At 43.4% G+C, this 22,749-nt stretch overlaps 1 protein-coding gene across 1 annotated transcript in view; it reads left to right on the forward strand.

Moving 5' to 3' along the window:
• The first annotated feature begins 18,220 nt into the window (after positions 1-18,220).
• The window catches only part of raraa (retinoic acid receptor, alpha a), a 166,062-nt gene continuing 161,533 nt past the window's right edge, over positions 18,221-22,749 (forward strand). Inside the window, exon 1 of the mRNA XM_034106794.2 lies at positions 18,221-18,498. The gene's annotated coding sequence lies outside the window, so the exon portion shown is untranslated. The remainder of the gene's footprint in view (positions 18,499-22,749) is intronic.

The raw sequence follows: 22,749 nt of genomic DNA on the forward strand, positions 1-22,749 counted from the left end.
TTTTCTGTGTGTTTTTGCGAAAAAGGGAACAAGGGGAAAACATCGCAGCTATCAAAACTCCCCTTGTTCTCACCCCTGTTATGAGAGCACGATCTTGTCTATGGTTGAGAAATATCCTCTAATCATTTGGGTTTATGTAGACTCAGAATTATGTCGTTATCAAGCTGATAGCTTCTGACAGTTTCCTTTCTGAGAGGTCCTCACTCTGGAGATACAAAGATTTCTTGATTGATTTGAACAAATGAGAAATAAACCCATATGAATCAACACGGCTCTTGAGAAAGACTGTTGACGTTGGAACGGATAATCTTGAAGAGTGAAAACACTTTCATTGCTGTAGGGCACACCCTGCTCACAGGTCATCCTGTTTCGCAAACTGCACACACTTACAAGAACACACACTCACACAATCAGATTTTCAGGGAAGCGCATCAAATATTACAAAACATCACATGCCTTGTGAAACACTCCACGCGCTGCAGCGTTCACTCTGTCAAGCGGTGACCTTGAATGCTTAAGAGGCCCCTCGGTGGAGGTTTCTCCCCCAGTGCTCTTCACACGTCAGTGCCATGGGAATGAGTGATATGATGGCAGGAGAGGAGAAGAGAGAGACTCGCTGCCACCGATTGACAGAGGAAGGTTAAGACAGAAAGAGGTGGGGGTGGGGGGTGGTACCACCTGACTCTCTCCAGGGAAATCTTATCACAGATTAGTCTGGGGAGGTGGCTTTCCACCAGAGCAAAAATATTGGGATGAACATGTTGGAAGTAGGGGGGGCTTTAGGGGATTAACAAATGAACAAACCTGTTGTCCACTCGCTCTCTTGCCCTCCTCTGTCCCATCATCCTCTGCTGCCAACTGGACATGCTCTATATATATCCGCCTGTCCCCACGTAACCTCGCCAGAGTTTTTATGGTCAGCTTGTCTTTTCACAAAACCTGTTATTGGATTACAGTCGCTCCAGGGACTCTCTTTCTTTCTCTTTCTTTCTCTCATGTTCTGCCCCTTCTTCTCTCTATTACCGGCTGCGCTATTCATTTATCTTTCCCTCCGAACAACTCTTCCACACTTCCTTTATTTCCCCCTTTTGTTGTAAGAGTCTCTGGTTGTTCTTGTCCTGCCTACATGAGATAAAGGAATGAGAGAAGAAAGAGGCAGAGAGCTAATGCAGTCGCCTGGTCTGTTTCGGGGTGGATGTTTTTGGCTGTGCAGACCTTGTGTCACTCCACTGGTCCTATCTTGGCAATAATATCAAGCGACAGGCCCAGTTTCCACTCCAACAAGCCTGTGTCCTTAAAACAGGGTACAAGAGAGGATGTGAGAGGATGGGATAGAGAGATGGGAAAGGAGGGGGATATGTAAAAATAATGAGATGAGTAGATGGAGGAGTGGTAGGTCAGGGGATGAGGGAAGAGAGGATGAAATATGAAAAGAAAAAAACCTAATGATATCCAGCCTCGAAAACTGCTGCCTTCATCGGCTCACCTCCCTCCTCCTGCTGCACAGAGGTTGGCTGCTTTATGAGAGATCCAGTGACCTTTGAGAGCGAATTTTGATGTTAACGTTGCATGATTTGTTTGGCAAGAGAGACAGAACAGAAAGGGAATGAGAGCACGGACTGTATTCCAGAAACTAGGCCAGTCACTGTCTAGAAATGTGGACTCATGTTCCCGTTTCCAACCATTCCCCGGAGGAGCTGCCTGCCGACTGACTGCCCGGACGGTTCACTGTCCGCTTTGCTGCCTTCACTGTCCTTGTCCGATATCGGTTTTTCTGCTCTTCTCTGGTGTGATATAATATGGTGCCAAAACTATTCATTGATAGATATGTAATCGATAGGAAATGTGATAATCCATTAATCGTTTAAAGGATATCCCTGGTGATATGTTGTCAAAAGAATCACACGACACAAGCATTTTCCTTCCAGAGAATACTTTTTTTGATTCGCTCCCACTCCCCATCATGCTATCAAAAGTAAAGCATAAGATGTTTATTTATCCACAGCTAACAATAGTCCCCAATACATGCACTGTTTACTCCAGTCTGAGTGAGGTTTTCTTGGAAAAACTGTGCCTAGCTGGCAAAAAAACATTTGATAAAAACACATTTGTGGTCCAATACAAACCAATGTATTGTTGGTTTTGGTCCTTTCACCGAATTCTTCAAGAATAGGCAGATTGAAGTGAGTACTTTACCGATCAAAAACACTTATTTGGTTTGGCTTCAACTTGTTTCTCACTTTTTTACATCATAAACTAAATATCTCTGGGCCAGTCAGAGAAAGGAAGCAATTTCAAGTCCTTGAGGGCTATGGGAACTTAAGATGGAGACACGTTATATTTGATAAACAAGGGCAAAAACATCTGTTTTGATAAGTAGCATAGATTAATACAGTTTCATTACATTACATTACATTTAGCTGACGCTTTTATCCAAAGCGACTTACAATAAGTACATTCGACCAGGAAGACACAACCTTGAAGAAAACAGAATCATATAAGTACATCAGGTTTCATAGAGCCAAACATTTCAAGTGCTACTCAACTGGCTATAGATAAGCCAGTCCTTTATTAGTATATAAGTGCTCTGTTAGCAGTTCTTTGTTAGTCATTCTATCGCTCGAGGTGGAGTCGAAAGAGATGAGTTTTCAGTCTGCGCCGGAAGATGTGCAGGCTTTCTGCTGTTCTAATGTCAATGGGGAGCTCATTCCACCATTTTGGAGCCAGGATAGCAAACCCACGTGTTTTTGCTGATGGGAACTTGGGTCCCCTTCGCAGCGAGGGTGCAGCGAGTCGTTTGGCTGATGCAGAGCGGAGTGCACGCACTGGGGTGTACGGTTTAACCATGTCCTGGATGTAGGAAGGGCCAGATCCATTCGCAGCATGGTACGCAAGTACTAGTGTCTTGAAGTGAATTCTAGCAGTTACTGGAAGCCAGTGAAGTGAGCGGAGGAGCGGAGTGGTGTGGGAAAATTTAGGAAGGTTGAAGACCAGACGAGCCGCTGCATTCTGGATGAGCTGCAGAGGTCGGATGGCACATGCAGGTAGACCAGCCAGGAGGGAGTTGCAGTAGTCTTGGCGTGAGGTGACGAGAACCTGAACCAGAAGCTGCGTCGCTTTCTGGGTCAGCTGGGGACGTATCCTCCTGATGTTGTAAAGCGTGTATCTGCAGCAGCGGGTTGTAGCAGCGATGTTTGCAGTGAAGGACAGGTTGTTATCTAGGGTCACACCCAGATTCCTTGCAGTCTGAGTCGGGGAAACAACAGAGGTGCCGAAGTTGATAGTTAGGTCAAGAGTGGGACAATTTTTTCCCGGAAGGAAAAGCAGTTCAGTCTTATCAAGGTTGAGCTTGAGGTGATGAGCGGACATCCACTGAGAGATGTCAGCTTGACAAGCAGAGATGCGTGCGGCGACCTGGGTCTCTGAGCGGGGAAAGGACAGAATGAATTGGGTGTCGTCAGCGTAGCAGTGGTATGAAAAACCATGCGGGCTAATGACAGATCCGAGCGAGTTTGTGTACAAGGAGAAGAGGAGGGGACCAAGAACAGAGCCCCGAGGGACCCCTGTAGTTAATTGACAAGGGTCGGACTCGGACCCTCTCCAAGTTACCCTGTAGGTACGGTCTTTGAGGTATGAGGTGAGGAGGGAAAGTGCAGAGCCTGAAACTCCAAGTTCTTGGAGAGTGCGAAGGAGGATCTGATGATTCACCGTGTCGAATGCAGCAGACAGGTCCAAAAGGATGATGACAGAGGAGAGGGATGCTGCTTTGGCAGTGTGCAGTTCCTCAGTGACAGCAATGAGAGCAGTTTCTGTGGAGTGACCTGCCTTGAAACCAGACTGGTGCGGATCCAGAAGGTTGTTCTGATGGAGATAGCAGGAGAGTTGTCTAAAGACAGCGCGTTCAAGTGTTTTAGACAGGAACGGGAGGAGAGAGACAGGCCTGTAGTTTATAACATCAGACGGGTTGAGAGTGGGTTTCTTTAGGAGAGGGTTTACTCTTGCCTCCTTGAGACTGTTTGGAAAGTGACCAGAAGTTAGAGAAGTGTTGAGGAAATGTGTGAGAAACGGTAGAATATCAGGAGCGATAGTCTGTAGGAGGTTTGAAGGGATAGGGTCCAGAGGACAGGTGGTAGGGCGGGCAGAGGTAATGAGGGTAAGAACCTCACTTGGAGAGAGAGGGGAAAAGGAGGTCAGTGTGGGTGGAAGGAGGGTCTGGTGACCCAGTGGTGAGTAAAGGTGAGTCAGAAAAAGAAGAGCGAATATCATCAACCTTTTTTTCAAAGTGGTTAACAAAGTCGCTTGACAGAAGGGAGGAGGGGGAAGGGGCTTTGGGAGGGTCCAAGAGGGAGGAGAAGATGGAAAATAGTTTTTTGGGATTGGAATAGGAAGATTGGATCTTATCTTGAAAGAAAGTGCTTTTTGCCTGAGAGATCGAAGCAGAGAAAGAGGAGAGGAGAGCCTGATAGGTTAGGAGGTCGTCACGGTGTTTGGATTTCCACCGTTTCCGCTCTGTTGCCTGAAGGACGGTTCTATTAGCACACAGTGCTTCATTTAGCCAGGGAGCAGGAGGGGACTGACGAGCCTGCCGAGATGTGAGAGGACAGAGAGAGTCCAGAGAGGATGAGAGAGTAGAGAGGAGAGTTTCTGCAGCAGAGTTTGGAGGCAGGAGTTGGAACGAGTCAGAGGAAGGGAGGGCTGAGAGCACCGATGAGGCAAAGGTAGAGGGGGAGAGGGAACGGAGGTTACGGCGGACAGGTGCAGGATGAGAAGAGATTAGTTTGTTTGGAAAGGGGTAGAGAGAATGAAATGAAGAAGTGATCGGATGTGTGGAGCGGGTTTACAGAGAGGTTAGAAGTAGCGCAGTTCCTTGAGAATATGAGATCAAGGACATTGCCAGCTTTATGAGTTGGTGGGGACGGAGACAGTGAGAAAGCAACAGAGATGTTAGTTTGTCTATCTTCCCTGTCTGGAGGTTGAAGTCTCCGAGAAGTACAGCGGGGGGACCAGTTTCAGGGATGTGTGAGAGGAGATGATCTAATTCATCCAAGAAGTCCCCCAAGGCTCCTGGTGGACGGTAGAGAACAACAATGGTTAATTGTATAGGATGGGTTACTGTGACGGCATGGAATTCAAAGGTGGAAGGAGTGAAGTTAGGTAGCTTGAAGAGGGAAAAGCTCCATTTGGGAGAGAGCAGGAGACCAGTGCCACCTCCTCTGCCAGTGGGTCTGGGTGTATGGGAGAAGGAATATGCTGTGGAGAGAGCTGCTGGGGTGGATGTGTTGAATGGAGTAATCCAGGTCTCAGTGAGAGCAAGGAAATCCAGGATCTGCAGGGAGGCGTAGCCAGAGATGAAGTCAGCCTTAGGAACAGCTGACAGACAATGACAAATATGATCCGAAAAATGTTCCTGGTAAACAACAGGAACAGGGAAGCGTTGCATGTGGGTTGCATTGTATTGTTTTGAGTTGAGTTACATGTTTCACTGAGTTGCAGTCTGTTATATATCTTTTTTGTTTTTCCTCTGTCCAGCTCTGGGTAAAAAACAACCCAAAGAGGCTTACAAAAACAGTACAGTTATACACTCCAATCCAGCTCCAGTGCCTACCTGCTTCTAAAGGGCGCAAACACACTGACATGTAACACATCTAAAGTTTAGTATAAAGTAATCCAATGCAAAGTATCTGTCTGACAATAAAACATACTTTTAAAGTCAGATGAGCTAATAGACAAACTCAAAAGTTAGATAAATTCAGCCGGTATTAGCCACTATCTAAAGGTTAGGACCTTTGGGTGGTGGCCTCCTTCACAGCCCCAGCTGCTGCCACCATCATCTGTCAGAGTGGAGGAAAGTTGACTTGTAGTGGGAGCGGAGAGTGGAACTGGGCACGAAACATAAAAGCCTTGTGTCGACATCTGCCACCCTACCTTTGCCTTCAATCTGCCGGGCACTGCCAGGACATTAGCATCATGTAGCGGGCCTGGCGCTAATCCAACCAGGACAGTGCGACCTTAATCTGTGCCCGTCACTGAGCTCCCAACACATCTGGCCACCTCTGAATGCAACACCTGCTTCTCCTGCAGCCGTGTGCCCTGCGGTGGGCGTGATAATCCCTGACTGTTTTTACAGTCCTAACATCATTAAAGGTTAGCCCTCATTAAAATACACTCCCTAATCAGCTGTGGCATAATGAGTGGCTTGGACTTGTTGTGGATTAACATTGACACATGACACTGCTCCAACCTGATGATACTTTCTCTTTGTGCTCGTCTCCTCTTAGCCATGAATGGATTTGCAGAGGCAAAAATGAGCTGAGTTTGACCGAGAACCTTTGTGTAAGACCCTTTAAACACCAGCTCTGGTTTATTTTTCCACCAATGTAAAACTCATTGCCATCATTCACTTTATGCCGGTAGCCTCACTGGGTAGACCACTTTTAAGTACTGTTATCTCAGCAATCAAACTATTAGGAAATGGACTGTCCGCAGGGGAAGTCTTCATTTAGAAGCTAATTTAGATTATTGCTCAGCCACAGCCCACAGCAGCGTCCCAAAAGGTCCTTCATGAAGATATGTGGGTCTGCAATAGGAAACATCATGATCTGAAGTTCCTACAGCACTCAAAACATAAGGCATCTGTGGGATATTTGTTGTTTTTTAATAAAAAAATGTCCTTTACATTTTAATTGATATGAAAACTGCAATAAGTACACCCACAATGTAGAAGCAAAGTTAAAGGGGCCCTATTATGCTAATATTCGGATTTCATATTTGTGCCTCTACCGGGACATGTTTATATGCTCTTTTCACCCTCTGTCTGAGACCAGAGCCCAGTCTGCTCGGATTGGTTAGCTGGCCTGCTCTGTTGTGATTGGTCCACAGCTTAAAGATGTTCCGACTCTTAGCCTGTCACGTAAAATGTGTTTGAGCGCTAGCCAATAGAATCACAAGTGTAACATCGCGATGTAACGATGTTACTCGAATGGTGGCTTTTAAGACAATTTACATGCACACAAAACCCAATATAACAATTTAAAGGAAAGGTAAAACTCCAAAAGGCATAATAGGGCCTTTTTAATATTCTGTGATGTAAAAAATGACCCACAAAGTTGACCATGTGCTGCACAACTCAACATGTTTTTTACTTGCTGTTATATTAAGCCAGAGACATGGCTTTACAAGATTACCATCGTATTTCTGCGGTTCCCTTAACTTTGTTTCTCTGGTTTGTTCTTTTTCTTGCAGAGAGATCAAGGGGAAAGAGTTTTCCTTTTGCGCCTCATTTGGAACAGATCAGCAGCAGGTTCCTTGAGGATCACAGGGAGACATTTGAGGATTATGGTCAGTCTCTGTGCGGCTACTTGTAGCCCTGGGAAAAGCAGCGAGAGTCACAGACGAGCAACATCTGATCCCGACTGATCATCATGTGTGGGTATCATTTCCTATTTGCGTGCCTGCATGCAATGACTCATAGTGACAGTGAGTCAGAGACCGAACGTAGTGTCTACTTGCTTTTAAATATGTGTCCTATTCAAATCTTTAACACATCAATAATGATCAGTAATATAGCACCGTCAAACTGTGAGTTGTTTCTTTTTAAGAAGACTTCGTGATCTGATCAAATCTACTCAATAACGCCTTTGATCTCTAAACACCATCTTACAAACGTCCCATAATAGAGACAGAGTTATTCAGTGTTGCTTATACACAGAAGAGTTCTGCTCAATTCATATATTACATATCATTTCCAAATATATATATTTTTTTACTTAAAAGCAAGTTGAACTTTTTTACTCCTTAAACGGTGTGTGACTGCTCATGCAGAAAGTCCTCAGGGGCACTTTGGTGTGATGGTGACTTTACACAGGAAAGAGATCGAGCAGAGGATTTGGTTGGTGATAAAAACCTAAACCTCAAACTTCCGTCGCCAAGCTCATGTTGTTTTTCTCTTTCACACATCGAGACCAACTTGTTGCCCGGATGGTGGCTGTTTCAAACTTTTCAAACTGGAACCCCCTGTGACCCAGTGCAGGAAGCTTTATTTAAAAAAAAAAATGGTATTAATATCCAGCAAGTTACTTTGTGCTTGCCCCCCTCTGAGACAGTCTCCTGCTCAGCCATGCATTATGCCCCTAAATTCCCTCATCACTTCCAGGTTTTCCACCGTTACTTCCCCTGTTTTTGTCACAGCATGACATAGTAATCAATAAGCAATTAAAAAAGGCCTCATGGCAGAGGGCATTGCTTACTTAGCTGTTTGCAGGGAAATGGAGCAGGCGGAGATGAGACCAGAGTTTTGAGCTCACATTGTCAAAAAGAAAGAAAACACAGCTATGAGATTACTTAAACTTGAGCACATGGCTTTTATAAAAGCTAACTGTACTGCCTTTCCTCTGTCACAGTTATGAGAGTTTCTTTGCTGTGGTATTCGTCTTGTCCTCTAACATTTAAAGAAGTTGACCGTGCAAGTTCCACAAATAAAAAATAGCTTACGCTCAGTCTTAAAAGCAGGAGGAAGACGAGCCAGCTCAAGGTCAGACGATACTCGGCAGTAATCTTAACCAGGAAGAGATGTTGAAACCACCCATCCTGTGCGAAAGGAATCGCTGCTGCTGGTTTACGAGGAATTCACACGCAGCGGCTGCACCATGCAGTCACACTATCCACCAGCCTCTGATATTTCACTGCACCGCAGCAACCCGAGGCCTTTACGACACCATGTAACCGAATTGCACTGCCTCGCTTGACATGACCACTCATCCTGAATTACAGCGTGTTTACTGTTACTGATACATACACACGTACTCCACGAGCATATCAAGTGCATCGCCTGATGGTTTAGACGGTGCTGTCTGCGGCGAGTAAGATGTGTTTATGGAGTGGGATCTTTCTCTCCCTGCACCCTGTATGTTTGTGTGTGCATGTTTGTGTGTGTGTGTGTGTGTGTGTGTGTGTGGGCTGTTTTATCACAATACTCACACCTCTTTCTATAGTATTTTGACCCTGATAGATACGCAACTCGGGCAGATGTCTTCCATCAGCCGTGTCGAGCGCTGCCCCCAACACCTCTGAGATGACAGACCTGCCTTCCTGCATGGCTGTTGCAAGACATGTGTGTGTGTTTGTGTGTGACGTCTATGCTTCCCAGCTTTAAAGTGAATAACCCCCTGTCTCCATGCGTGTGGTACAAGCATGGAAAAAATAAAAACATGGTATGTTTTGCATTAATGCGTGGGATGAAGAAGAAGAAAAATACACCTCTGTTGAAGTGCAAGAACTTCTGCCCTTTTCATCCTCCTCTCCTCCTTTCTCTTAACACTCTCCGCTTTTTACAGGCTGCCATTTCCACTAAATTAGTGCCCAGGGTTTTAATTGCAGTTTATGAAGCTCATTTATTGGCGCGGGAGTGTGTGTTTGTGTGATCTGGCATCCAGCGAGGCAGGCCAGTCCACTCCAAGCCTCCCTGCGGTTTATGCATTTCTTTTTTTCCCAGTCTGTTGTTTTTTTTCTCTTCCCCTCCTTCTTTTCTTTAACACCAAAATGTTGCTGGGCTTAACCGTATATGCTGCTGGTTTTATAGAGAATTAGCACTTCTCTACCCAGCGCTGGCTGTGTGGCTCCACACTGGAAGTGTTGCCTTTAAATCAGCCTTCCCCTTTAAAACCGCCCGGCACGTGCCAAGAACCACACATTTAGCATACAGAAGCTAACATTTCTTACGACTTTAATCAAAGCTTTGAGAGCATTCAATAACTTAATTTTATGAAAGCATGACGCACAATAAATGCAGTTGGTCTTTTATGATTGTTATACATGCCGCCAGTGAAAGAGCGGACATTGTTTTCATGACCCATGAAGATCTCACTTTCTCTGAATTTCTCTTTCACTTCCCCTCTCTTCCTCTGTTCCTTCACATCATCCCCTTTGTGGCGTTCCAGTGACACCCTGGATGCTAATTAAGCCTTAATTACATTTCTTGGAATTGATTTGTGATTTAGTCTTTCCTCTGTTGTTCCAGCTCATTGGCCCCCATAGAAATGTCATTAATGCGCCATTATTTTCACGGGCGGTCTAATTAAAGGGACATACTCTCTGGGTTGCCCCTGATGAGATGCTGGGAAGGGGAACATGTTGGCGACTGGCACCCCAATGATCCAAAATGGAAGACACAGTGGGAGGGAGGGGGTGTGTGACATAACATAACATTATGTGTGGGTAAAACACTGTGCAGGACAGGGGCTGCCAGGTACGCGAGATCGTTTGGGAAGTGTTCATGTTGCGTGACATGACAGCAGCACAAGACATGTTTGTTCAGCTTACAAGGTGGGAGATGTAATTGCTCTACCAGCTTAAAAAAACCGTTTTGTTCAGGAGAGTTAGTTGCGAAGATCAATACCTATCTCATGTCTGTACAGTAAAAGCAAGTGACTGTTAGCTTAGCTTAGCATAGAGACTCAAAGAAGAGCTAGCCTAGCGTTTATCTCTTAAAGTTAAAATCTGCCTACTGGCACCTTTAAAGCACACTTAAACTTCGCTAAAACTATTTATTAGCAACCAACCGCTCGCTTGGCAATGACTTTGTCTTCTGTCTGCCTTGTAATATCACAGTGACGATGGGAGTCTGAATTGGTTAATAAGTTAAATATACTGATGCAAATATGTATATTTTCACACTTAATAGCACTTATTAGCAACTTAGCAACTCTGAGCCGCCAGTTTTCAAGATAAGTTCATCAACTACCAGCTTTGGCATACTCAATGCGCATACATACAATTGCTATAGACATTCAAATCTGACTTTCTGAAAGACGTTGAGCGTATTTTCCAAAATGTTAAACTATTTCCTGAAACGAACTCCTGACCCTAAAATCACTTCGTTTTTTGTGAACTATCTTTTGATATCCAGCACTTAGTGTTGAATGCTCTCTCATGCATATTTCTCCTTATCTATGTGATAACAATAACAGCGGATATTTGATGGGAAGAAGGGGAAATGAAAAGCACACAAATGTGACTATCGCACATTTTAGCCAAATCCCCTCTGGATGCGACCCCAGGCCTAAAAACGTGTTCTGTCTTAATGGGTGACCTGAGCTTCAGGCTGCTTGCAACACAGCACCGCCAAGGAAGCAAAGGCACGCTGGATTCCGCTTCAGAAATAAAAAGCAGAATTTAGAGTTGGCAGTTGTTTGTGCTTCTTTTAAAACGCTGGTCTTTCCTTAGGGAGGCTTGTGGGAGGGAGGCAACAAAGGGAGAGGGGGTTTTGCGGTGCATTCACATGTGGAAGCTCAAAGCAGTAACAATCTTTCCCAGCCTGCTCTGGCCTCACATGGCCTCCCTATAGTGTCCTGCTAAGTGCCTGGTAGCACAAGACTTTCCCCCGTCTCTCTCTTTCGCTGACTGCTCCTCTACCTTTTTATTTGCTTACTCCCCAAGTCGCTGCCAGAGTGACTGCCTGCCACTCTCCTCTGCCCTCAATTTGAGTGCGATTCTATCAGTTGTCTGCTTTCTGCCTGTTGTGATTGTGTATAATGGGACTCAGTCCAACGTGCTGGCTGGAAGGCTGACGGGCGTGTTGGACAACTGCTTCACAGTTGGCTAGGCTGGTGAGAGAGGGGGAAGAATGGAGGGAGAGAGAGAAACAGGCGGAGGCAGGGACAGAGCTGAAGATATGGAGAGAGGGAGAACAGGGAATGGGGTCACTTGAGTTTGTTGCTCATAGGATATCAAGTGGCTCACTCTCTCCACCCTGTTTGGCTCTTCTATTACCTCCCTCCCTATCTCATCAAAACCGCCATCTTTGGGAGTGTTACAACAACAATGTCCTTCATAAAACGATCCAGCTTCCCCGTTTTTTTTGGTCTGGGCTTAATCGTAACTTGTAAACAATGATGATGAAGTTCAAGTGAAGCATTAAGTAAGCTTAAATCTTGTTTTTCTTTTATATGGCATTGGCAAAGCTCAAGAGACTTTTTAAATGCCTTGGGAGACGTTGCTTTTTGAGCAGATACACGAGACATTTTCTGCTTTTGTTACAGGTTTAGCTTTAGCACGGGGAAAAGAAAAAGTCGGGGGAAACAGTCGGTTGAAAAACGCAGAGAGAAGAAGTTATCCATGCCGTGAGTTTGAATTGTCCCCAAAGGTGTTTTCCTTAACTTTGTCAGGTCCCTGCGATTGCTGAGTCATCTGGAAATAGCAGCCCTCACCGCATTCTTTATTCTTGGGTAATGCAGCATACAAGGACTTCCATTTTTAGCTTTACGGCAAATTACATTAAGCCACAGTTCACTGAGCCCTATGCTTTGAAAGTAACAAAAATCGACGGAGAGGGATAAACGTTTTTTGATATTGCTCAGACTTTCTCCCGGCGAGGCCTCCTTTATACCTCCTCCCTGCCGCTGAGTGGGAAGAGAATGGGTTAAACCTGTCTGCGGCCCACATCTGGGAGTCATTTGAAACATTCCACTAGGCTTACCACATGTTTTCAGATGGACTAAATCCTGCGAAAAGCTCGGCTGTCAGAGGTTTGAAAAATCATCTTTTTTTTTTTGCCAGAAGGGGAAAAAAGGAGAAAGAGAAAATTAAATTGTATAATGAGTTTTCTCTCTTGCAGGTGAGATTAGGCATATGGGACGCGGGTGGCTGTCCCTGTGTGTGGCGGCGCAGGTGGTGGTTGTGTGGAAATTACTGTGTCCTCTTGCATGTTGGTGGCATGTTATTTGAATGTGAGTGAAAGCTGTTTCTTAACAGCCGTTCGCAGTTCAAAGGAAGCTTTGGTGCTTGGCTAACTGTTTCCATGCAGCTGATACAATCTCATCTGCACTGGCTTTTTTCCTCACGCTCATTTCTTCTTTATTCTTCACAACCTAGCGCCTTGAAGTGAACCAATGGGGAAGCTATGTGGCTTTTCAGCACGCCTGCCCAGACAAACTTACAGACACGGGTGGCACATTTTGCTACTGGCAAGGAAGCTTTCTTTAAGCATCCAAGTGATGTGATCCTAATTTTATGTTGATAAAATGTGGCTAAAAAAGACTCTTATTTAGCCCAAGCGTCTAACCTTCATCCTTGCCTTGAAGTGCTTTCTGCTGCTTTGTGGTTTCAACATTACCCTGCACTGTGGATGACAAGCTAATAAAGGGGAGTCGCAGAGTGATGAATGGTTGGCTGCTGGGAAATCCAAATAAATATGTGTTTTCAAGAAGGCAACAGCAGGCTGGACAAATTAAAAGCCAAAGGACTGTGGATGGTGATTGACCAACAAGGCTTGGCACCTTCATGGTTTCTCAGATCCGAATGTATATACCAAGAAAGGCTACCAGCCCTTCTGACGTCAGCATTGAGGCTCTCATGTTGCCTCAATGCCTAAGACGCCTCACTGTAATTGTCCAATGACATTTTGGGTGCTGGAAATGTTTCTGTTGGGTGTGGGCGACACGTGGAGCCACCCTCTCTTTTTCTCTGTGAACCAGGCCATGATATGTGGTATGTGGCCCCACGCTCGAGGTGAAGGCATCGATCAGGCTGGCTAATGTTACCACCACTTTGGAAATAGCACTGGATTTTCAAGGGACGGTAAATAAGCACACCGCGTTTCGAGGCGGAAACATAGCACCTGCTAAGGGGCTCACCAGGTGCCTTGTAAAAATAAAAACATGAGAGAAACGATAAGTCCTGTAACAATGACCTTCTGCAGAGAATGTCAGGTTTTCATAGGAAGGAATCGCAGCGTTAAGGCAGCATTCAGCATGGAGAACTTTGTCCATGTTAGGTAGTTGCAGTTTTGTTTTGATGACTTATTAAAGGAATAAAAACGTTATTTTTTAAATGGGCTTATTCACTGCCTTTCTGAAAGTAGCGGTTAGTCTAGCAATAATTCAGGGAAGGGGGATAAACAGTTAGTCTGACCGCTTACAAGCTCCAGTGGAAAATACATTCAAAATTCTCTAGGCTTTAAGACATAGTCCTGCAATAAATTAGCTTTAGAGGTACTAGTAGTTGGATTATGTCAGAGCCAAACCACCTATGTTTCCAAACTTTAAGCTATGCTAATTGGCTGTTAGCAATGGTTTAATATTTAAGCGTACAGAAATAAGAGTGATTTAAAAAAATGTCATCCAACGATTCCTTTAAAACCAAGCAGATGAACCATCACCATTTCATTTTCCTTACTTTATTTGGATATTTTTCCGAGGACTAAATGGTTAAAGGTCAAATTATCTTACTATCCATGACCATACAAAAGCTAACATTAAAGGATAGTATGGAAAATAAGTAGGATTTTATGTAGTCTGTATAGTTTGTTTTCCTATCCATGTTAATCAACTTGGGGTTGTCTGGCCCCTTGAGGGATTCTGGCCCTCAGCTTGGGAACTACTGAAGTAATGAATGCTATCTCAAATTGAAAAGAAAGATTACTAACCATCAGTAAGTGTTCCACTAACCTAAATCAGAGGCCTACATTATGTATGCATACTGTACGTAATCCTTCATGTCAATGTCTGTCTAGTCTACATAGTTTAAGGGCAGCATTAACAATCTTGATCTTCATGCCCAAATGCAGATTTTCTGTCTCCGTACAGCCAGACACAAAACGAATGCCTTGAGCCCGTCATTCTGGAGGTTTGCTTGCATGCAGTTAGGTTATGTAAAGCATGAAATGAAACATGGCTTTTAACTATACTTGACACGTCTTCATGGCTGTACAGTACATGTTGAAATGCAGTCTGTATCTCAAAGTAGCAGGCAGCTTCACAAGGTCGGTAAGCCATTAAGATTCAACTCCAGTTACTTCCAGTGTGCTACAAGTGGAGGATGCAGCTGGGCGGAGGAGACCCCCAAGGCCCTACTATTCAACCTAAAGATATGTAGAGGAAACAAAAACGCTACAAATACAAATCCCCATGCTGCAGTTTAGTAAAAGCGGGCGAGCCCATCTGAACACATGCTACTCACGCATGCTGGGCCCCAGGTCCACCTGTCAGAATGCAGGGAAATAAGACAGTTCCTCCTCTGCAACTACACTGTTATGACAGCAGCTACTTCCACCACTACATACTTTTAGCCTTTGACAACTCTCTCAGTCCATGGTTACTCACATGCCTGTGTGTCCCATGTCACAACCAACCACCCCCAGCACTGCATTCCTCACTTGTGTGGTGATGTATGACAACTGACACAGCTTAGTGCCACTCACAGCTATTGTGTAAGAGGGCCTTAAAGGCAACAGGGGAAACAAGGGGGATACTGTGGCCCCTCACTCCCTCTGTAGCGGTGTCAGCGCTCCCAGGGAAAGATGAAAAGCAACTGAGAAGGTAAACGACGAGGCAAAGTATGTCACAAGCTATCTGGTGGCGTTTTGTCCGATTATATGGGACAATGGGTGTCACATCTTAACACCTGCCGCAAAACTTTGTTTTCTGGGGCGGACAGCTATTGAGTGTTAAAGTCATATCTGAGAGACAGGAGAGAACCTGAGCTCTACCTTTACTCAAATCCTTCGCACGCAAACACAGATGCACACACAGTAGGTCTACAAACTATTATATAGTATTATCAAACTATTGTTGACATTTTTGATTAACCAATTATTCTTATAGACCAGGGGTACTCAACGTTTTGATGAGTGAGGGCCAATTTAGGTACCCAATATTGGATTGAGGGCCGCCCAAGAAAAAACGGAACACAAAATAATTCCAAAACAAATCCTTTCTTTATTGTACTAACCAATTACCGCAACTCGCGAGATGCCTTGTTGCCATGCAACCAGTAGTCTAGCAAACTTTCCACAAGCTGTCATTCATAATTTAGGAATGACAACCCAGGGGCGCAGTTTTACCATTCTTAAATTCCATTCTAATTCTTACTAGATACAACCATGGAGGATTAAAATATAACGCATGCATTTCAGCGTGTCACATTAACTGTCGCGGGGCCGCCAGAAACATTTCAGAGGGCCGCCATAGGCCCGCGGGCCGCACTTTGAGAACCCCTGTTATAGACAATACACTGGGAAAAAAGGACGACATACACATGACATTACCACAGCTTTAGCTGACTGGAATTGACCATTTGTCTTATCAGTGCTGTAAATATATAAAGGGGGTTTAATGTACAATATAAATAAAGACGAGAATTATTAATATTTTTTAAGCTGTTAGTGAGTAATTAGCAAAAACACAACCAATTTATAATTGATTGAGAAGAAAATATAGAGCTCGATGTGACTTGTTTTGTCTTAAGTAACTGATTACATATTACAGAAACTATTTTCTGTGAGCTATCTTCCTTTTTCACATGCATTTGTTTCTCATTCGCAATTAAAAACATCCACAGTTAAGACATTTCTCACAAAATGAGAAATGCACAACAGTAAATCTCATTTAACATATTGCACATGAATAAAATGTAAATTATAGATTTCAACTATCACAATCAAAAAGGGTTTAGTATAAATGCAGCACATTGTTGGGTCGCTGCAAGACAAATGTATAATTTGTTTTTGAAAATAAAAAGAGTTGCAGCTTCCTCTGAGTGCAGGGTTTAACAGAAGGAGCTGCCTGCCCAAATGCACTGTGACAAAGGGCACAGCACAATCTGTGAAGGAAGACATTTTAGAGCCTTTAATGATGTTCTCAGCAGGGCAGGAGCCGGAAAAGCCAGATCGTTTAAAATGTTATACAAATGATACATAATGAAATCTGAAAAATTCTCCAGTTTTCTGACAAAGAGTTGATATTTTATAAGCTTTTAAGGAATGACAAAATAGAAAAAGGTAGATAAAGGAAACATCATGATTTATGTAAGATGTCATTTCTTTGAGGCATTTAAGTTTGTATGTAGATGTTACTCACCGTGGTTATATAATGAATGCATTGTTATTTTATTATATTCTCTGCAAAAGTAAAGTCATTTTTGATCTATGTCATGCCAAAACTCCATATCTTGAGGCTTTAGTAAAATGATTATTTTAATATCTTTGGCTTTGTTACACTCTCTGTTGCAAGCCTGAGTTTGGATGCATAGCTTTTAAAAAATCAAAAGTTACATAATCACACATTCACTGGGGAGCCCATTGACTTTGACCTTACATTAGAGGTTAAGTATAGTTATTTTACAACTCAATAAACTCTCTTTAGTCTTGGCCAGAGGTGGAAGAGGTACTCAGACGTGTTACTTAAAGTGGACCTATTATGCTATATTTCGGAAACATATATTATAGGGCCATACCTATACAAAACATGTTTGTGAAGTAGTTTGCTTAAAATACAGATCACCCATTGTAGCCATGCCTCATAATGCTCATACCCCTCTTTTGCAGCCCTGTTAGAGAAACGCGGATTTCGTGAGTTCCCCGACACACCGGGGGCACATATTCATGTATAAAAGACATGAAAAAGTGCATTTTGCATGATAGGTCCCCTTTAAGTAAAAGTGGCAATCCTACATTTTAAAAGTACGTTATTATAGGTAGAAGTCCTACATTAAAAATCTTACTTAAGTAAAAGTATTGCCATCAAAATATACTTAAAGTACTCCTTATGCGTAATGGCCTTTTTCAGAATCTTATATAGAGTTTCTGGGTATTATGATTATTCATGTGTTTTTATCACAACTGGTAAATGTACAGATAATTGGAATAACTGTATATACTGCTGCTGGATATCTTAACCTATAAATATATTTCAAAGTGTATTTAATTATTGATTTAGATTTTGTATAAGCTAATAGTCTAAACCTAAAAATAAACTAGCAACAAAAGCTGTCAATAAAAGTACAGTATTTGAGTAAATGTAGCTACTTGGTAACTATCCATCACTGGGCTGCTGATTGAGAATAGAAAAGAGAGTTTTTGCATTTTGGTGAAGCACAAAGAATTAGGTATAGTACTAGTAACAAAGGCTGTCAAATAAATGTAGAGCATTACAAAGTACAATATTGGCTTTGGAAATGTAGTGGAGTGCCTCAAAATTGTACAGTGCTTGAGTAAATGTTCTTTTATACTATCCATCACTGGTCTCGGCTGCTGGATTGAAAATAGAAAAGAGAGTTTGTGCAGTTTGGCGAAGCATAAAGAAGCTATGAGCAAAAAAAGAAAGAAAGGATGAAAAAATGCAACTAAAAGAGTACTGTACTTTTCTTGTTGCCTCACATGGTTTCAGCACATCTGGAGGGAGCACTTTTTGAGGACTGGCCCAGTGAAAAGCAAAGGGGCGGGGTCAGAGTCAGTGTTGGATTTCACAGCCGGAGAACGTGACTGCAATGGTTGCCTCCGCGCGAGCCGTGCCAAACTTGTCCTCTCTCTGAAAAGCGGATCTCCGTCTCTTTCCGCACCGCGCGGTTTTTGCCCATTTCGGGGGTTTATGAGAGCCACTGTTTTGCAGATTTTGAGAGCCGGAAGAAAACTTTATAGAGAGTACCACCGCGGAGAAACACGGGTGAACTTCCAGCAGCAGCAGCAGCAGCCCGAGGGGACCGGGAGGAGGAGTCAACAGGTCCCAGGTATTACCATCCATTGACAGCTTGTCAACATCTGACAGCATGCGGTGTCAGCCTCCATAGGAGGGAGCCGTGTTTCACCTGGCGGGCTTTGAATGCGCCATGCATGGACACAGTGATATTGTGCACCAGGGTCTTTTTCTTTTAACGCTGTTCATTGTCAGAAAACAGACTGCATAACTCCTGTCAAGTTGCTAATTTTTGGCCAACACAACAAAAGAAAAGCTAATTGTGTTTAAAAAGAGTATATTAAGCTGATACGACTGGGCGGCTAGCATGCAAGCTAACGCTCCTCTGCTCCTCAATAGCTTGCAAGGGGTCGTTTTTTACCGCTGACAGTTTCCTCTTGTCAATTAAAAGAGCCAACGTGACGACTGTGTAGCTTGGCATTTAAAAAAAAAGTGTTTAAAAGCAGTTAAAAACATGCAGTGCTGAGCGTCTGCACCCACTTGTTTGTTTTTGCAGCGTCAGGACAGCGGAATGTGGAGAAAAATGTATTTTTGGCGTCGTGTTTTGCACATTTGCATCTATTTTGCTTCTTTGTGGTGTACTTTATGCTGTAGGTGAACTTTGCTTGAGTGCATAGTATACTCTGCCGTTGATAAGGATCATATCAGGAGCTTCCTCTCCTCTGTATGGATGCACAGCTCGCAGCCTGCATTCTTCTGCTGTGCTCTAATATTGAGCTGCAAACTTGATGACCCAAAAATACACATGCATTCTTCTGAAAATAGAGCAAGCAACACTGGAAACTGACGGATATGTGGCACCAATTTGTTCACACCCCTTATTAACACCTGTCAAGCTAATGTGTTAATTTGACATGTCTGGATCTTGGCAAATTGAATGTCAGGTCTCTTGTTGTAATATGCGAGTTACATACCCTGTCTGCAGCATCAGAAATCATCAGTGTTATCTAGTAAAATGTTGTGTAACCACATATTACAGTGTGCATTACCCCTCATTTACAGCTGTAATAAGCACTTTCTAGATCTTTCCCTTTTATTTAAGTAATCTTATAAGTCTGTGCACTTTATGCATTTGGCATAGCGTGATTTGTTGAATGATATGTTATGGCACTACTACTGATTTATAATGGCTCACTCAACTTATATAACTGGCTGCAGACATGGCAGTGTTTACAGACTTTGTTGTTGTTGTGGGGTGAGGCTTGAAGAGTGGGACATTTGGTGTGGTTTTCCCACCCTGTCACCTCCTCTTGGTGTGATTCACAGTTAAATGTTTTGCCACCGCCGTTGGCAAAATCTTAAACTCAAGGAAAGATTGTTACCCGGACCTCTGAACTGTCACATGATTATAATTTAGGTTTAGAGATGTTTTATAATGTAAATGTTTAAGTCACATGTTTTTTTTTATCATGCTGCTCCTACTAAAACCTTTCCTGCCACCAAACAGAATAACCAAGCAATTAAATGTCTTTTTAAACAGCTTTTTCAAAATGCTTTCATGCACAGTTTCTTTGTGATACTGTCAACCCTCTCCGACAGTCGTCAACGGGAAGTAGGTGTTCTCCTTGTGTGTGAGCTGTGCCAGTTTCAGGCCTCGCACGCCTCAGCCTCGAATGGCACTAAATGTGTCATCGTCATCATCGTGGTGGCAGTGGCACATTTGCTTTGCCCTCTCACATCCCCCATCCCTCCCAACGTCCTTCCTTCCTCTGCAGATTGTAGAGTCAAGTGTGAATGACACTGGAAAGGACTTTTTTCTCCCTCTTTGTTCTTCAAAAAACACAGTAGTAGTGAGTCAGTGGCTCCTAGCTCTGTCTCATGTATTCATGTTGTTTTTCTCATCACATGTGGAACAAATGACTTGGTTATAAAAGGTAATGAGGAATTTGTTCACAAAGATACATTTGTGTGGAGAATACTTGGCACTGGCAGGTCAATCTGCCGGGTGTTCCGCTCTGGGTGGTTTTCATAAAATCGAAATATTTCAATATGGGCATTTTGAAAAGTAAAAACAAGGTCTTAGTTAATTGGGTCTATTAAACTGAAACATAGCACCCATTCAGGCAGAGCTGGGCATGTTGTGGTAGTAAGTATTTCCTTAAAAAATGCTTAGAAATACAAAAATAATAAATTCTAATGGAAAAATTACTCAATGTGCAAGGTAGAGAACACTATCATCTTTTTAATTCTATTTTGTTATGTTGCTAAGTTACATTTTTTGTATTTAAAATCATTACTAACATGTTTTTTTATGTATTCATTAAATTATTCCAAATTATTTATTTTAGAGATGTTGTAAGTGACCTTTTTTTCATATTGATGGCAAATAAAAAAAGCGGGCGCAGTGTTTATCCCGTTCTCGGATTATAGCAGGTCTCATCCATTCAGCTCAGTCGGTCACCACATTGTTGATCGTGCAACATCGTTTTGATCTCGGTCGAATAACATGTTAACGGTACCAATAGAGAGGGGTGCAAATACAGGTTTAGCAAGCTTCTCCTGTTTTTTGGCACTTCACCTCACTTTCCCTGAGAAGCCCCTCAGTGTGTGTCTGGTGGTTTTGGTGTGTGGTGGTCTACACACAGCCTGGCCCTCAGCAGCAGCCGGCTCCCTGTTGTAGACGCACACGGCTGACTCATGAGGCTGTGCAGCACAAACTCATCAGGCACTGACAGATGAGACATGCTCCCCACAATGGCAGGGCACCCTGGAGATGTCACCCAGTGCTCGCGTAACGGTAAACACCGGTACCCAGTCCCACCCACACACCCTGTCAGATTCTGCCTGCCGGTAGCTCAGGAAGTTCTTAAAGAGAAAAACCACACTGCAGAATTAGCGTTTTGCTTTCCGGTGCAATAGCTTTTATGACGTGATGTGCTGATCTGCACTTAAAAAGATAATGCACTGTAGTGTGTCAGATTCATTGTCATAGGTTTTCTTAGCTTCTTTTGTTTAAATAAACATTTGGTGTAAATATTTGTCTTTATTCTTTTTTGATGATAAATAGTTTCTTAATTTATTTTTATTATCGTTATATTGTTTGACCTACGCTTAAAACTTATTTCCTTAGATGGTTTATGTTTCCAACACCAGACGCCAAAGCACATTTCTTGTATGTGTAAACCTGGCAATAAACTTGACTCTGATTCTGACTTTGATTTGCCAATAGTTTGTCAATCTTTGGAATTCAGTGGAACCAAGCAATGTACATTTCCACAAATAAAACCGGCCTGACCTTAATGAAAGAGCGCTACAACTCTGTCTGAATAAGTAGAAATAAAACGGTATATTACAGTGGTTTGGCAGTGGTGCCCAATGACGTAGTCCCTGCATTAGGGACTTGGGCGAGTGTGGGAAAAAGGCAGGAGAGAAGAAGGGTGGGAGCCGATACTGGGAGAGTGTAGCCGGAGCCGAGTGGGATTTTTTTTTTGGAGGGGGAGTTGTGGAGCCGCTGTGATGTTGGGATGATGGAGCTCCGCTCACGTCGGCCGGCGGCAGTAACGCAGGCCCGCTTTGCATACTGATACTCTCTCTGCTGCTCTCCTCATCACTCTGTGGACACCCCAGCCTGCCAGTGGTTAACTACCCCCCTTTTTCTCACTGCCGCCTTTTATTCCTCTTTTATGGCTTTGATGGTATTAAATAATCTTTACGTGTCAGAGTGCACGGCTCCCAGTGTTCATGTCGGGAGAGCGAGAGAGCAATTAGGTCAGAGCGGTAGAATAACTCGGTTTCATCCCAGTCTTAAAGCGGCAGGGTACCTCACTTCAACTCGTACTTTATATTCACCTCAAACCTTCAGAGTGAGATTTTCAAAGAGGTCCAAGGCCAGCGGGGTTATCAAAGCACTCAGAGAGATAACTTTGTATCTCTCCGTTGTGTAGTCTCATGATAAAATGGCCCAGAATGGATCATCGGTTGTGGTATTTTAGGTTCCTCACTATGTTAATTTGCCTGAAGATTTAGGCCACGTTTGTCTCCTTTTTTCCTAATGAGGCTGTGCTAAAGACCCATATAACCTATTATCCTGGTTATTGATTTGGAATGTGTTTCAAGCTAGACCTTGAAATCATTGACACATATATCTGCAGAGTTGTACTGATTTTCTTTCTTTAAGACAAACTGATCCTGAAAAAACCAATAAATTGAAGGCCTTATGTTTCTGTTTGGTGGGATCTCACATGATCAGGGTTGTAAAGTTTCCCAGAGCCCGTTGTCCCATGTTTGAGATTGCATTTCGACCATTTGGCACGGGAATGTTCTGGCCCAAGTCACACTGTTTCAT

This window comes from Pseudochaenichthys georgianus, chromosome 19 (genome assembly GCF_902827115.2).
Source record: "Pseudochaenichthys georgianus chromosome 19, fPseGeo1.2, whole genome shotgun sequence".
NCBI lineage: Eukaryota > Metazoa > Chordata > Actinopteri > Perciformes > Channichthyidae > Pseudochaenichthys > Pseudochaenichthys georgianus.